Source organism: Cydia pomonella, chromosome 4 (genome assembly GCF_033807575.1).
Source record: "Cydia pomonella isolate Wapato2018A chromosome 4, ilCydPomo1, whole genome shotgun sequence".
Classification (NCBI taxonomy): domain Eukaryota; kingdom Metazoa; phylum Arthropoda; class Insecta; order Lepidoptera; family Tortricidae; genus Cydia; species Cydia pomonella.
In genome coordinates, this window is record NC_084706.1 from 3,005,996 (window position 1) to 3,022,717 (window position 16,722).

At 36.7% G+C, this 16,722-nt stretch overlaps 1 protein-coding gene across 1 annotated transcript in view; it reads right to left on the reverse strand.

The window, feature by feature from the left end:
• The window catches only part of LOC133516855 (insulin-like growth factor-binding protein complex acid labile subunit), a 71,701-nt gene extending 63,493 nt beyond the window's left edge, over positions 1-8,208 (reverse strand). The window contains exon 1 of the mRNA XM_061849856.1: positions 7,864-8,208. The gene's annotated coding sequence lies outside the window, so the exon portion shown is untranslated. The remainder of the gene's footprint in view (positions 1-7,863) is intronic.
• Between the last annotated feature and the right edge of the window lie 8,514 nt (positions 8,209-16,722).

Consider the following 16,722-nt stretch of genomic DNA (forward strand, 5'->3'; position numbering starts at 1 on the left):
AAGGGGGACGATTGTGATTAAATCCGGTTTTTCACGATTATTTCTGGTACGTACGTAAATTTCAAATGATATTCCAAAAAAAAATTCAAATATCCGATTTAAAAGCCACACGACTTAGTCTACGTTACTAAAAGAAAAATAAAATAATCTAAAACGAACTGCAAATAAAATCGAATATTTACCGACTGGTGCTTCGCAATAGCAGCTGGCACATCGGCAAAGAGGCCTCTTATCTCAATTCTGTTAAAAAATTAACCGGCCCTTTCGCAGTCCGCCGAAATTAATTTCCTGGCAAGTGGATTTTTTTACTGAGCAAAAAAAATAAGAAGGGTTAGAATTCCCGACACATTGAGAAGTCGAGAGGCAGCGGGCCAAAAATTAATTTAGGTAACAATTCAAGGGAGTGAGTAGCTACAATAGCCGCAGGCAGTGAAAGGGCGGTCGTCGCATAAGTCACTGTCACACTCACAGCCGTGCGCGACTTTTTGTTATTTTGCACCATTTGTGGCTGCACCAGCACAGCACTTTAATTTCAAAGAGTAAAAATGTAGTGTGACGGTTTAACAACAATTTATTTGGCTCCTGCTTACTGCAGGCCGCCAGGCTGCGCTCGGCTTATGGCTCATTCTCGCATTCATTTCTCGCACTTAAACATTAATAGCTGCAATTAGGCTAAAGGCTGTATCTAGGTTAAATAGAAACCCTAATGTTAGCTTAACTCCAATTGGCCCAATAATAATAAAATACTTTTCATCACACTTGCTCGAAAAAGGTCTTACTTCATGCAGGTATACTGAAAGACAAAGGCTTGTATTGTTCCCGTGAGAGTTATGGATTAAAAAAAAAGTTTTTATTAATTCATACGAACCAAGTAGGTATAAATGAGTTTTACTTTTAAAATACTGACGTTAATCATTTATTTTTACTGTTTATGTTAAAATAGTACATTACGATACAAGTGCGAAAAATAGGAAATTCGAAACGAGTGGCGATAAATTAAAACACGACCGAAGGGAGTGTTTTAAATCGACACGAGTTGCGAATTACCTATTCGCACATGTATCGTACAACGTTTTACAGTACATATGGCCCTTTAAATGTTCGACACAGTAACGTAATATGCTACTTTTCGCACTAGTGCTATAAAGTAGCCCCATATGTACTGTAATAGTACATTGCGATACAAGTGCCAAAAATAGGAAATTCGAAACGAGTGGCGATAAATTAAAACACGACCGAAGGGAGTGTTTTAAATCGACACGAGTTGCGAATTATCTATTCGCGCATGTATCGTACAACGTTTTAGAGTACATATGGCCCTTTACATGTTTGACACAGTAACGTAATATGCTAATTTGCGCACTAGTGCGGTAAAAATATGTTACAGTACATATGGCGCTACTTTACCGCACTAGTGCGATAATTAGCACATTACGTAACTATATCTAAAATTTAAAGGACCATATGTTCTGTAATGTACTATAATTTGAGTAATCTAATAGCAGTTTCAAATATTATTAAGTACAGAATTTTCAATCGTGGCTGAAAGCCGGATAGGTCTGTGCCTTCGATGCCTAACCTGTCAAGGAATGACAATATGGCGGACGAATGTTCGAAATGTCATCGGATTACAGAATTATTTCGCTTAAAATTTAGTTTTTTCTTCGTTTGTGTGATGGAAAACATTTGTGTAACTCCGAGGGTAAGAACATTGCAAACTAAGGACTCGCTTAATGCAATCTAAAGACCTCGTTTGCAAAATTTCACTCACCTCCCTCTTTGCACAAAGTACTACCTCATTAGGATATTGATAATTTAGAAAACATATTGTTTTAAAATTAAACGTTTATACGTATAAATAAAATAAAATAAATAAAATAAATAAATAAATAAATATTATAGGACATTATTATACAAATTGACTAAGTCCCACAGTAAGCTCAATAAGGCTTGTGTTGAGGTACTTAGACAACGATATATATAATATATAAATATTTATAAATACTTAAATACATAGAAAACACCCATGACTCAGGAACAAATATCCATGCTCATCACACAAATACATGCCCTTACCAGGATTCGAACCCGGGACCATCAGCTTCGTAGGCAGGGTCACTACCCACTAGGCCAAACCGGTCGTCAAAACATTATGCATAAACATTATGCATTGATAATGGGATTAAAATTAAATTAAATGAACACATAACTAATATAGTTATTCATATTATTTCCGTGTAACTAATTTTGTTTACCTATACATGTGCATATGTACATATCGTTCTTAGCTAGTTTTTTGTTTCTGTACTAAGCCGAAAATAAGGATGCGGATATATTTTTGATACTGAACTCAAAAAATAGTTATGCCGCCTATTCTTTTTGTTTACCAAAAAATACTAATGCTCGCTAATTACTCATTAATGCCTTACTTGTCTCGACTATGGGTTGGGTACCTAATCTTAGTTTCTTTGTAGATATAATGAAACCTTTGTATACCTTATACAAATAATCAAAAGAAAGAAAATACTCGTACTACTAAACATCCCACGAATCCGTTCAAAGTCAGCCAAGGAGAATATTTACTTAGCCGCAATAGAGCCAGTTCGCTATCAATCCACAAAACGTTTCCAGTACAATATGACCCTCGACCCGTTACAATTGTGTGTCAAAGATTGTTACCGTTCTTTTATATTGTAGCATTCTAGGGTAGATTTGCGAGAAACAGGCCACACCGTCAAGTAACAAAACAATTCTTGGAAAACAAGTACAATTAATAGACGAGGGTGGGGAGTGTTAGGGTCGGCAACCCGCATGTATCACCTCTGAAGTCGCAGACGTCCATAGGCTACGGTAACTGCTTACAATCAGGCGGGCCGTATGCTTGTTTGCTATTGACGTAATATAAACAAAAAAACAATAAATAGACATCATTTTCATAACGTTATCAAATCTATTGACTTGACATTGACTTTATGAATAAATGAGTATGAGTATGAGTATTCAATTTAATTAAAATGCTGAAATTTTTTAAGATCTAAGTTAATTTAATAATTAAATTAAGTACCTTAGTGGGTACTTCACAAATAAAACAAAAGTATTAGAAAAACTTTTTTATCAGGTTCATACTTTAAAACAAAAAACTAATATAATATATATGTACCTACTTATAGGATGAAATGCATTGAGAAAATGATATTTTTGGAAAGGCGCTGAAATTTTGAAACGTAGGTAATAAATAAGAGTATAAATACCTCGGTAGAGAGTACCATTTTGTGCCATTTAGCGTTAAAACACTACGTCCATGGAGTCCCAGCGCACACAAGTTTTTTGCAGACATCGCAAAGCGTCTGGTGACCGAAGAGCTGGCGGCTTCCTCGCATAACATATATACAACGAGGAAATGCCGCCAGCATCTTTGGTACAATGCCTCAAGGGCCTATTTGAGATTTAAGCTAGTTATTAATAGTAATAACTCATTATATTAAATGATGACTAGAGCAACAGGAAAGAATACAAATCTATTAAGGGCACAACTGAGTGTAAGCAGTCGACATTATAGATTATGTAACAAGCTTTTATTTAACCTGCAATGTGAGGTGCTGTGCTGTGCTGAGGTGGCCACAGGAACTCTGTGATAAAACAACGCAATCTAATTGTGTTTGCTTTTGTTAGAATAGTCTCGATGAGTATTAGTTGTCTGTTACAGTCAGCGATAAAAACTTGTACCAAAAATGTTTTTTTTTTTGTCAAAAAAAAATTATATTTGGACCCGGGTATGTCCTTAAACTACGTCCACAAGAGAGGTATGGGCATTGTGAATGTCATCTTGCTCTGTGTGGTAGGGCACAGCACAGCGGATGTCATTCCAGATCTAGAGCAGAGCCCAACTGGGAAAGTACCTCCACCTTACAGAAAATCGCAGCCAAATAACACTAGACCCTACTCATAGTGTTGTGTTCCTGCCGGTGAGTAAGGTTGCCAGAGCTCAAGGAGGGTGGGAGGGGGTTAGGGTCGGCAACGCGCATGTAACTCCTCTGGAGTTGCAGGCGTACACAGGCTACGGATACTGCTTACCATCAGGCAGGCCGTATGCTTGTTTGCCACCGACGTAGTATAAAATATATATATATATATATTGATATTATATATATATATATATATATTGATATTGCTTATAAAACACAACAGTCATTAATCTACCTCATTCAAGTGTATAATGTTGACACTTGACAACCGTAATATACAATATTTGTTTGTTCCGACATATTTACAAGCTTTTATTTACTTTCACCTGACCGTTGTCTGTTTGTAATCAAATCTTACAAGTTAAATTTGATCCATTTCCCGGTTTCCGATTGAGCTGAAAATTTGCATACATATGTAAGTCGAGTGACAATGCAATATTATGGTACCATCGAGCTGATCTGATGATGGAGACAAGAGGTGGACATAGGAACTCTGTGATAAAACAACGCAACCTAATTGTGTTTGGGGTTTTTAGAATTTGCTCGATGAGTATTAGTTGCTTGTGGAAAGAAAAGTACAGTCAGCGATAAAAGCTTGTACCAAAACTAAAAAAAATTGCCAAAAACTTATTTTAGCAAGAAGTTTAGTTTTCTCAGCAAAGAACTATTTTAGTTGCTCTTTATACCTATCAATTCTGCTTTTTCTTGTCGGCATGTAAGTAAACATCGACATAATGTAATATGTTTATGTAGTTTCGCTGTTATTGTTGCGAGATAATGCTAATAATACGCAGTCCGTATCGAATTAACGTAGGATTCTGCCTAGTCCTTTGTACATTAATCTGCTTGACAATAGTATAACTAATTACGTAATATTAATTATTTGCTCATCTAAATACTATAGGAATTACCACAAACGTTAACCTGTAATGTAATACGAGTAACTACTGAGATATGTTCAGTTAGATGTAAACCAATTTAACTATTCAACAAATTGACGACCGGTTTGGCCTAGTGGGTAGTGACCCTGCCTACGAAGCTGATTGTCCCGGGTTCAAATCCCGGTAAGGGCATTTATTCGTGTGATGAGCATGGATATTTGTTCCTGAGTCATGGGTGTTTTCTATGTTTTTAGGTATTTATAAATATTTATATATTATATATATCGTTGTCTAAGTACCCTCAACACAAGCCTTATTGAGCTTACTGTGGGAGTTAGTCAATTTGTGTAATAATGTCCTATAATATTTATTATTTATTTATTATTATTATTAGATTAATTAAAATTCATACGAACATATGCCAAGTTTCACGTAATTTAAGAATGTCATTTTAAAATGAGAGCGGAACTTCTATTGTATGGGAGCGGGTTTTGGTGGCCGGTTCGTGTGAATCTTAATTAAATCGTTACGTTATCTAGATACTGACCGGCAAGGCACAGCCTAAACCATCGAAGGTATACCTTATATAAGGGTCATCGTGGAATGGAAAATCCTGAGGATTAAGCCAAGTGAATTTTGTCGTATTTATTGAAAAGGTTATAAGTTAATAGACATGTATAAGGCTGATAACATTTAGAAAGTGAAGACGTTAAGCAATACTATTAGAATTCGCTTACTTACGTTCGCTTACATACATGCTTTTATCTATGTATATATATATATATATATACATAGATAAAAGTCCTATAAAACTCGACAAGCCGCTTAAAATGGCACCCCTAAAAATCCCAAGGCGAAAGAACCTTCTCGTAAAATTAAATTAATGACAATAGTACGTTAAGAAAACAATTCCTTATTAATTACAGACGGGGAACCATTATTAGCGCAAAATAAACGGTGTACTAGCGGTACGCGCTGATACAAAATTAACGAGTGCCATTAAGATCTCCCGCAGGGCAAGTCTCGTACGAATACTTTTATCAATTATTTATCTCATATCCTGAAGCGTAGGATAACGGGAATAAAAGCGTTAAGCGGGAATGTGAACAATCGGACACTTGAAATATGTGAAATTAATTCATTGTGATATGCAAATTAAAAAATACAAAAACCTTTAAAACTCTGCATAAAATAATTCGGCCGAATGCGGTCACGCTTTTAACAAAGACTCCTGTTGGAACGATCCAGGTCCGAGCCGAGGCTTCGGACACTTCAATTCAATTCAATTCAAATATACTTTATTCATGTAGGCCTATAGCAACAAGCACTTATGAATAGTAAGACAGTATTACATATAATTATCTTAATCTAATTATCAGAGCAATTTATTGATGTTGTAAATATTATTCCATATATAATACTAATGAATATAATTCATAGATCAAATTTAATACTAAAAATTTCACAAAATATAGTCCTACAAAAAAAATGTATAAAAAATACTAGTCTAGATTGTTTCTAGAATAAATTCTAAATGTCAAACAAATATAATAAAAACAACACAGGAAATACATGCATTGGAATATCCATTTCATCATCATTATTCAAATATAATAAATAATTAATCATTTCGATTTCTACAGAAAGCATCACGTGATCGCCGAGGCTCGGAAGCGGCTCGGTGCGGACCCGGAGCGGAGGCCGGTTTGTTTTGTTGTTTGACGAACATTCAAGTAATGAGCTAAGCTCGGGTCGGCAAGTACTCGGACCGTTGTCTACGGGTAGCTCGTAGACTCAACTTCGCAATATCGTTTGTCATCAATTCAAATCCCGCTTTGACGGTAACAGAAATGCACTTCTGCTAGTGCTTAGTTAAATCTCGATTCTTCTATCGACATCCATATGAAGCAATTTTGGAATGATCGTAATATTCGTAATTATAAAATAAGAGGATTATAAATAAACGTTATCAGACATTCAATCAAATCAGTATGTTAATGTTTGAAATTAAATTACATTAAGGCGTTCATTAATTTATTAAAATTTCAATGGACGTTGATTTTTTAAAGTCCTTTAATTTCAAGGGTGCATTCCGGAACTCAAATTAAGTAACTTTCTTAAAGAAACCGGTATTCTAATTAACTCCATTTTGGAGATAATCAAAGATATTTTTATCTAATAAGGCCCCTACGAGCGTGTAAACTTGCCTTAGAGCCTGTTTACATATTGATTAGTGTTTAGTACGAGTTAATACATTTGCTACAAAACGCAAATACTATCTCGAACTATCAATATTCGAAATGCCATTGATATGTCATAGTTTTCAATTGTTTGGTGGATTTAAATATAATGTCCGTGTAAAAACGCTAATAGTTTTTTTTTTAAATTAAAAGAAAAATTAAATTAAAAGTCATACCCCGAAGTTAACGGAGTTAGAAAAACACCGTGTATAATATTACATATTTCATATAGGCTGTACTGTCAGAAAGGAATATACTTATACATTATATATCGTGACATTGTCGGGCCATTTTGATGACAAAACGCAAAAATTATTTTGATCTTTATATTATTGCTAAACATTAACATTATAGTCAGCACAAGTACACCATATTTTCCTAAAATCTGATGGCTCTCATACAGATATGTCCCTAGTAAATATACCTAATTACAAAATATCTGCAACATTTTCACGTCACAAAAGCATATAATTAACGCTATCTAAGACATGCATAAATATAAACAAAACACATATTTCAAAAGAAACAGAAAGCGGCATATGAAATAATAAAGCAAAACTTAAATCCGCAGCTCTACTTATTTGAAGAAACGTTTAAATTTTTACATACAATAAATACAGTGACTCGCACAAACCAGCCTTTGCACAGCGACGTCATTAAAATGAAAAGAAAAACTTCACATCCATTAGCAAACATTGCGAACACAAGAGTGGCATTTAATCAAAAACTTTTATTCCCGTAACGGTAACATTGAAACATTTATGGAGGAAACTTTACCTATTTCAATATTTATATTTATTACTTGCTGGCACTGTAAGGGTAAAGACATGATGATGGGCACGCGATTGCAATCACGCGCGTTGTAACATTACGCGGAACGCGCAACGGTCTGCTACGGCGTTTCGTAGCACTCGTGTAGCGGTCGCAGTCGGACTAACGCGAGCAGCGCTACGCGTTGCACTCGCGGCTCGCGCAGCCGCGCTGAACCAATCTCGTCTCCGACCCGCTACGAGGAACACTAGATTGCATTGTTGATAGCCTGTAAGATTTTCAACTAGAAACTTTTCTAGAACCTGTTTGTAGATAATGCAGCATCTAAAGCAGGAATTCTTCGATATAGCCAAATATGCTGTCAAAAGCGTACAACATAGAAGTGGAAAAATCCTTAATGAGCTGTAAAGATTTCCTGAAGCATTACAATTTAAACATAAGACTATTACCTACATAAGAGGAGTCAACACAATATTCAACCACCTCTTCTATTACTATAGATATGTCGTCTGACGTACGAAAAATTATTTCATTTTTTCGACAAAACTTATTTTACTTCTGTCTTCATAGCGTTGTACCGCCATATTCCCACGGCTCAGTTGGGTAGCCTGGAGCCCGCTTGGCAAAATTACAATATACAATATAATATACTGGTAATTCTTTTTTCACCACACCAGCGGTTCAAAAATTGATAAGAAACTTGCATTTTATCCACATGTTTAGCAAAGTACTTAGTCTAATTCAACTTCAGAGTTGTTTCCTTATGTTGGCTGGTAGGACTGAGTTTCAAATAATGATTTTGAATGATAAATATGTAATAACGTTCATTTGGATTTGATTTAGTTTGATATTTTAGGGTCGGCAACGCGCATGTAACACCTCTGGAGTTGCATGCGTCTATAGGCTACGGTGACTGCTTACCATCAGACGGGCCGTATGCTTGTTTGCCACCGACGTGGTATAAAAAAAATACAGTTAGTTTTTTCCTTGCGTGTGGTGAAAAATGTTATTTCACTCGGTGGAAAAATTTGTTTGACGCTCGTGCCTTGACAAACTCGCACACCTCATGATTACACTTTTAATTTTAGAATCTTTTGCTTGCTCGGGTATCAACATTAGCACGACCGGTAAACCACGACTTTACCCCCTAGTAAAACAAATAATTATTCTCATCTTTTCTCAGTTGGTCCCAGTATTAAGAGGTGAGAAAAAATCCCAGCTGTGCCAACATTGCCCTTCAAGCAATAGACTAGACTACTCCACAAAAAAATGAAAACTGAAAATTTGCAATAGTGGCGCCATCTAGTGAGGTTTAAGCTTTGGGCAACCTAGTCGAACCACCTTAACACAATACATACTGAAAGATCATAATAGTATTTACATATAATACTATCATATCATTCGATAAAGTGTTGTAGTAGTTATAAACTTTCTCGTCGACCACTGTATAATAAGCGCCGATAGAAACTCGAAACTAAATCGAATATTGCCGGTTCACAGGAAAGCTGTCTATCGTGTAAATCGGAAACTAACTTACTGTTGCAATGTCGATTGAAAATTACTGTTCTCGAGAAAAAAACTCCTTTGCAAGCCCTCTGTCCCTAATAGAGGTCACTCGGAGGAACAACAATACATCAAAGTTAGGCATTCATCAATATATGTATCTCTCATTATAAGTTATGTACTGCTTGTGCATATAATATGATTATGATACTTATTAAGTTCATTACATGACCCTAGTAACGCCATCTAGTCGCAATTTGCGAACTCTAGCGGGCAACAGGATATTTGGTGACTGCAACTGCATACATTTTTATTTTGAAAGTGGAGGGTGTGGTTAAAAAAGAAAATTGCCCATAAGAAAAAAACGGGAGGTCAATCAAAGAGCTCTGTAATGTTTCATTATTGCGACGAAAATTGTGGAGAAAAATTGATTTTACGGACATACAGTGCATAACTACGGCAAAATGTACTATTGGTGCGTGCGAGTGTGTTATTGTCACGGGGTAAGTGTTCCGCGACTGATCACACGATCAGTTACTAAGAAACACGATCAGTAACTACACAGTTAGGCCTGGAATTTAACTGCTTTACGTAGTGTTTCATGAATATTTATCATACGACACTTTGTCCGCAGCATTACGGAACGCCCTTGCTGACTTTGCTGTAGAAATAATTTGGAAAGTCGGAAATCTTGAGGCATTCCATCACCGCAAATAGAGACGGCGTATTTCGCCATAGACGACGTAGCACTTCTGGTCAAGTGCTTCTAGCGGTTGTCTTGGAAGCGAGAGATTCCGAGTTCGAACCTGCCTCGTCCGCAGATATAGCTCTACGTGACGCTAAAAAAAGAAAATTGCCCGTAAGAAAAAAACGGGAGGTCAATCAAAGAGCTCTGTAATGTTTCATTATTGCGACGAAAATTGTGGAGAAAAATTGATTTTACGGACATACAGTGCATAACTACGGCAAAATGTATGTAAAAGTGTGTTATTGTCACGGGGTAAGTGTTCCGCGACTGATCACACGATCAGTTACTAAGAAACACGATCAGTAACTACACAGTTAGGCCTGGAATTTAACTGCTGTACGTAGTGTTTCATGAATATTACTTTGTCCGCAGCATTACGGAACGCCCTTGCTGACTTTGCTGTAGAAATAATTTGGAAATTCGGAAATCTTGAGGCATTCCATCACCGCTAATATAGACGAAGTATTTCGCCGCAGTCGACGCAGCGCTTCTGGTCAAGTGCTTCTAGCGGTTGTCTTGGAAGGGAGAGGTTCCGAACCCCGTCCGCAGATATAGCTTTTTATGTTAACTTTTTTTTTTGCCTGATTATTATGTCTTTGGCAAGGTTTGCTTTGTGTACATTTTATCCTTGCATACTACTGGGTTATGTTACTCTTATGCTAAGGTTCGTTTAATTTTTAAATTGTTATTATTTTAGAATTTTATCCCTGTTTACCATTTTCACTGAATGCACTGTGTTTTACCTTCCTTAGATTAGCTAGAATTTATTATTAAATGTTAAATGCCTAACTTGTACTTATATTTAGAAATTATCTATAACGTTCAGATAACATGGATAACAGACACATTATTATACAGTCTGTTACCGGCAAGTGGGTTTTTATTTAAGTAGGGTAAAGTAACATCGTTCTTTAACTTAACCATGACCTTAATTTAATTAATAAAGTAAAATTCAGATTTTATTAACTTTCTAACAAAAATTTAATTCCCAACAATGTACAGCGCAGTAAATTGACAAGTGCCAATGACAGCCCTTCATACCTTGTTTATTGCGACGTTTATTTCAAGAGTTAGCGACACCAGTATTACTATTACACTTAAGATAACTACGGCAACAATAAAGGTATCATTTAGGTCTCATTGATAAACACTTTATTACCAACCAAATTAAACTTAAATACACACCCCACACCTTAATGTTTATTTTGGTAAAAACCAAATTCAGTAACGAGTGTTATTAACAAATCACCGGGGAGTCATTTTTGCACCTTTAAAAACTTGAAAGGATGTTTTTTATGCCTTTTTAAAATCTTGTGCACAGTTTCGTTATTAGTACCGAGCAATACGAGTACGTTAGTATTTGACGTTGGTACCTGTCTGAAGTGCTCGAGAATCCTTTTTAGGGTTCCGTATTTCAACTTGCACTGGCACGATCCCGTGCATGGCCCTTTCAGGATGACCGGGCGATTGGCCTGTCCTCACGAACTCGCTGAAGAGCCGTGGTTATCAATCGAGCATTGTGTGGATGTCGTTAATTTGGGAAGCGTTTCCGATAAAGCCTTAAACCTTGAGCTGCAGCCAACAAATCTCGGGCATCGTAACGTAAGCCACCCGTAAGGCATGTTAAAGAAAATCAAATACCAGTTTTGCTAATATTTTGGTCTGTCTTGACAACCCGACGTAAACACTTCAAATTGTCATGTCAAAGTTTATTAATTAAATATTAAATATAATGACAAACATGTGGAAGAGACTGACTATATAAAATTTTTAGGTTTAAATATTGATAGTCACTTGTATTGGAAAAACCATGTAGAGACAATATGTTCGAAATTGGACAGATTTGTATTTGCCTTGAGAAAACTTGTTAGAACAGTCTCGACAGAAGCTGCAATTACAGCCTACTATGGCCATGTATCTTCTATTTCGAACTACGGCCTCCTACTCTGGGGGAACTCTGTTCATGTCGAGAAAGCTTTTAAACGACAAAAAAAATGCGTCCGCGCAATTGCAAATGCATGGATAACAGACACTTGCAAACCCATTTTCAAGAAATATAATATTTTACCTTTAGCATGCATGTATATCAGAAAAGTTTGTCTGTTTGTCAAAGCTAATATGAAATATTTTAAGTTACGCTCTGATGTTTTTAAAGGAAATCAGCGAACACAGTACAAAAATCTGCTTTATCAACCTCCCTGTCATGCTGACATTTATAAGCGTAATGCATGCAATATAATTATTGAAATTTATAATAAGCTTCCTGATAATATCAAATTATATTGTATGATTTAGAATTTAAGACAAAATTAACGAGATGGCTTCAGGAACATTGTTTCTACTCTGTTAAGGAGTATCTGGACTTGTAAATAATTTTAATGCTGTAGATACTTATTCCTAAAATTTGTATGCCAAATGGCTAAATATTGTTACTCACTATTTATAAGGACACCTTTGTACATACATATTCTTGCGAATAAATTATTCTATTCTATTCTAAAATCTGTTTCTGAATGTATTAAAACCTCCATACATGAACGCAATGATAACGACGACAATATTTTTTTGATAGTTGTCTCTGTTTTTTACCCCCATACCAGGACACGCCTTGTACCAAGTGCATTAACGATATAAGTAACAACGATTACGTAGTACACCCACTACATTGAATGTGATTTCAGAAATTTGAGCAGTTAATTCACATAATTATGATTTGCTAATACTCACAAACGATTGCTAATGGATTGTATTATTAACAGTTTAATAAATGCCCGCATGACGGTAATACACTGTACATGTCTGTGTTATTAGTAGACCGGTCCCATACAAAACTACTCAACTACTCGTGTACCCCTATTAGTGTAGAAGAACTTACTTGGCTTCTTAAGTAGTTACATTACGTACGTTAGTTAGATCGAGACTCGCAGCGGTACACGTATTACGGGAATTGAAAACTTTTTACATTTCAATCTGTATTAACTTTAATAACGTCCGTTCCGTTTTCAAGCTATCGATGAAAACGAAGAAATAAGTTTCACGAACGGTAATGCAGGTTATAGATGATAAGAATTGATTAAGTAACATGCATTATGATTCCAATTATTAAAGAGAGAATTGAAAAAATAAAGTATTTCCCAGTAGATATAAATGAGCACTAATATGGAAGGGAGCATTTGGTTAGGCCGACAGGCAAGATATTATCACGATTTTTTTTTATTCATGACATAAATATATGTATATTCTCATTTCTTTATTAATTTCATTTTTCTTTTTCTTTTGTAAGAACTCGATATGTTTTCTGATTTTTTTTTTTTTTTTCTAGGGGGAAAATGCATTCCGCATACCACCCGGGTGCGGGGGGTGACCCGAGTGGTTATGTGGGACTCCCGTTTAGGCTAATGAGGCCCACGGTATACCCACTAAAAACCCCCCATATGCCACCTCGCCGCCTTATTGGTGGGGTTACAGGAACGCTTGCGCACTCATCCGCGACCCCGGCGGCAGCCGCCCGCGAGCGGCTCCTTCGCAAATGCCCGAAGGCCCTTCACGCGAGGCGCGCCAGATGGTTCGACGCGCCTTCCTCCTCGGCCTCCGTCCTGCAGTGTAGCGGACCCCCCCGAGCCCGCCACAAGGAGGCCACGGGCGCCAGAAAACTTCCCAGCGCCCGGCGGCAGATGAGGTCCATGGTTCTGCCGCAAACCACAACTCGGCTGCAGAGGACAGGGAGAACGGCACACCGTAACACCGACACTCCTCTTCCTCTGCAGCCCCACCAACGCCGCTACAGCGGAACGGCCCCGCCAAGGTCGCAGGGGATAGGGAGAGTGGCGCATCGTGATACCATCACGCCTCTTCCCCTGCGATCCCACCTCGGCCGTCGAGGATAGGGAGAACGGCTCACCGCAATACCGACACTCCTCTTCCTCGACGGTCCACCTCCAACGCGTCACAAGCGGGCTTACCAAGCCCACTTGGAGCGTCCTCCTCGGGCCAGCCCGCACCTCAAACAGGCCGGCCCTGGTTGCCTCTTCGCTTCACCGTGGGAGACCAAGCCACGGCTACTAAGCCCCTCCACCACGACAAGGTGGGCAACCCTCGGGGGGAAGCTGTGAGACCTAGGTTAAGATGTACTAACACTAGGATTGTAAGTCTGTATACCTATAACTAACAAGCTATGGGTAGATTGGCCGGAAATAAAGAAATAAATTAAATATATATTTTTTATCAATTTTCTATAAAGAAAAGTAGCTACTGTATGTAATCGTATGATTTCTATAGTAATCTAGATTGTATTTTATTATTCTTATTTATTGCATGTTAATTATAAGATGTAATGTTTTGAAAAGATGTGTCCCGCCGAGTTTCTTGCCGGTCCATATTGGGTACCCTCCTCCAATTGAGGGGGGATTTAAATCTTCTCGGGTCAGAGGTGTAGGGTTAGAGCCGGTGTAGCATTATTTGACGTTCATAAGCGCATTGTAATATGCCTACTTGAATAATAAACTATCTTTATCTTATCTTTAAATTGAAGTGTTAATTAATCTCTGGATAAAAGTTACTTTATAGTTTCCATCACACTTGCTAAAAAAAGCTCTTATTTCATGCAGGTGTATTGAAGGACAAATACCTATTTTGTTCCCGCGGCAGTTATGGATTGTGAAAAAAAAGCTATAACTCCCTAAGGGAGTTACAGCTTTTTTTTTAATTATGTCACTTACACAAACCAAGTAGCATAAATGAGTTTTACTTTTAAAATACTGACATTTATAATTTAATATTTTTGTTTATGTTTAAATATATTTAATTTTACTAATTTAACAGCCGTTTAAAATATTTTTACATAATTTTCAATCGTAGCTGAATGCCGAATAGGTATGTGCCTTCGATGCCTAACCTGTCACAAATTACAAAATGGCGGACGAATGGTTGATATGTTACCGTATTTAAGAATTAGTACCTGGGCGACCGAGCTTTGCTCGGTTATAACTATTTATTGTAATATGGTGGTTTATAGGTGATAATCTTAACTACATTTTTTTACTTAATTAAACTTGTCTAAAACAATAAAAATTAAAAAAAAATATATAAACTTGAACATAAGTTAGTCACCGGGCGAGATTCGAACCCATATCACTCGTTTAGCAGTCCGCGTCTTAACCCGCTGGACCAAACGGACAGTGGCCGGCAACACGAAATTAGCGACCATATTCTGCGTCGAAAGAAAAACGCATGAAAACTCGAAAACACACGTTTTCCCAAACATAAGACTAATCTAGATCGATTGTTTGCCCTCAAAAACCCCCATATATCAAATTTCAGCAAAATCGTTAGAGCCGTTTCCGAGATCCCGGAAATATATATATATATACAAGAATTGCTCGTTTAAAGGTATAAGATTTCGCATAAAATTTAGTTTTTTCTTCACAAGTGTGATGAAAAACATTGTGTGAAACTCCGGGGGCAAGAATGTTATTAACTGACCACCCTCGTATTCAAGATTTCACTTACCCCCCTCGTTGCACAATGTACTATTATCCCTATATATTATAATTAAATGTGTAGGTATAGGTATCATGAATCACTAATATTAAATAATATGGAATTAAATCATGACTACCTGATCTTCGAATGAACTTTAGAAAATATTGCATAGGTATCGCTTTAATGTAAATTTAAAAAAAAACCCTCACGATTTTTAGGGTTCGGTCGTCAACTAGGAACCCTTATAGTACGGAAGGTGGAGGTAAGGAAATAAATCACCTTGTACCAAAAAGAGTCATCAAAAAACCTTAAATAGGAGTCCCATGTGTGTTTTGAACCATGGGTCAAAAAATATGACGAAATAAATACAAACCTTATGGAACAAATAGGACTGACATTTATTAACCAAATAACTATGGAAAGTAGAGACAAGGAACAAAATCTCCATATACCAAAAAGTGTCCGACAAAAAACTATAAATAGGTGGTGCTACAATACCTAGAATACTTGAGAAAAAAATCGAATCATACACAGCGCACTTCACTCCATCAATAACACCTAGATTCTTATCCTCTCTAGCGGTACTCTGGAGAGATTTGGAACTATTATTTATAGCTGGTAGCTGGACACTTTTGCAATAGTTCTACCATAAGAGATTTAACTCCTTTTAATTCCACACTCCATATTTGATAGTTTTGCGTCAATGACTTTATTGACAGCATTGACATTGCAGACTTTTGTCTATGTTCTATTCTAACCGGCCAGACCCACGTGCAAGGTCTTTTGACCACTTTTGACTATGACTTTTTTTTTAAATATTATTATGGAGGGCCTCTAACCTCCATAGATTTTATGAACATAGACAAAGACACACAGAAATAGGTAATAATTTATACAAAATAATTATAAATTACATATGGCAGTATGCCATAAATCAAAATATCTGATAAAAATAGTTTTATTTGTTCCTAAAGTTGTATAAACAAAGCCAATGTTGCTGTAGCAAAATATTTTTATGATAATTACTGGCAACGTATTTCCACAGCATCAGGGTGCCTACCGCGAAAACCGAAATTCGCAAATTGCGGGGATCTTTCTCTTTTACTCTCACTAAGACGTAATTAGAATGATAG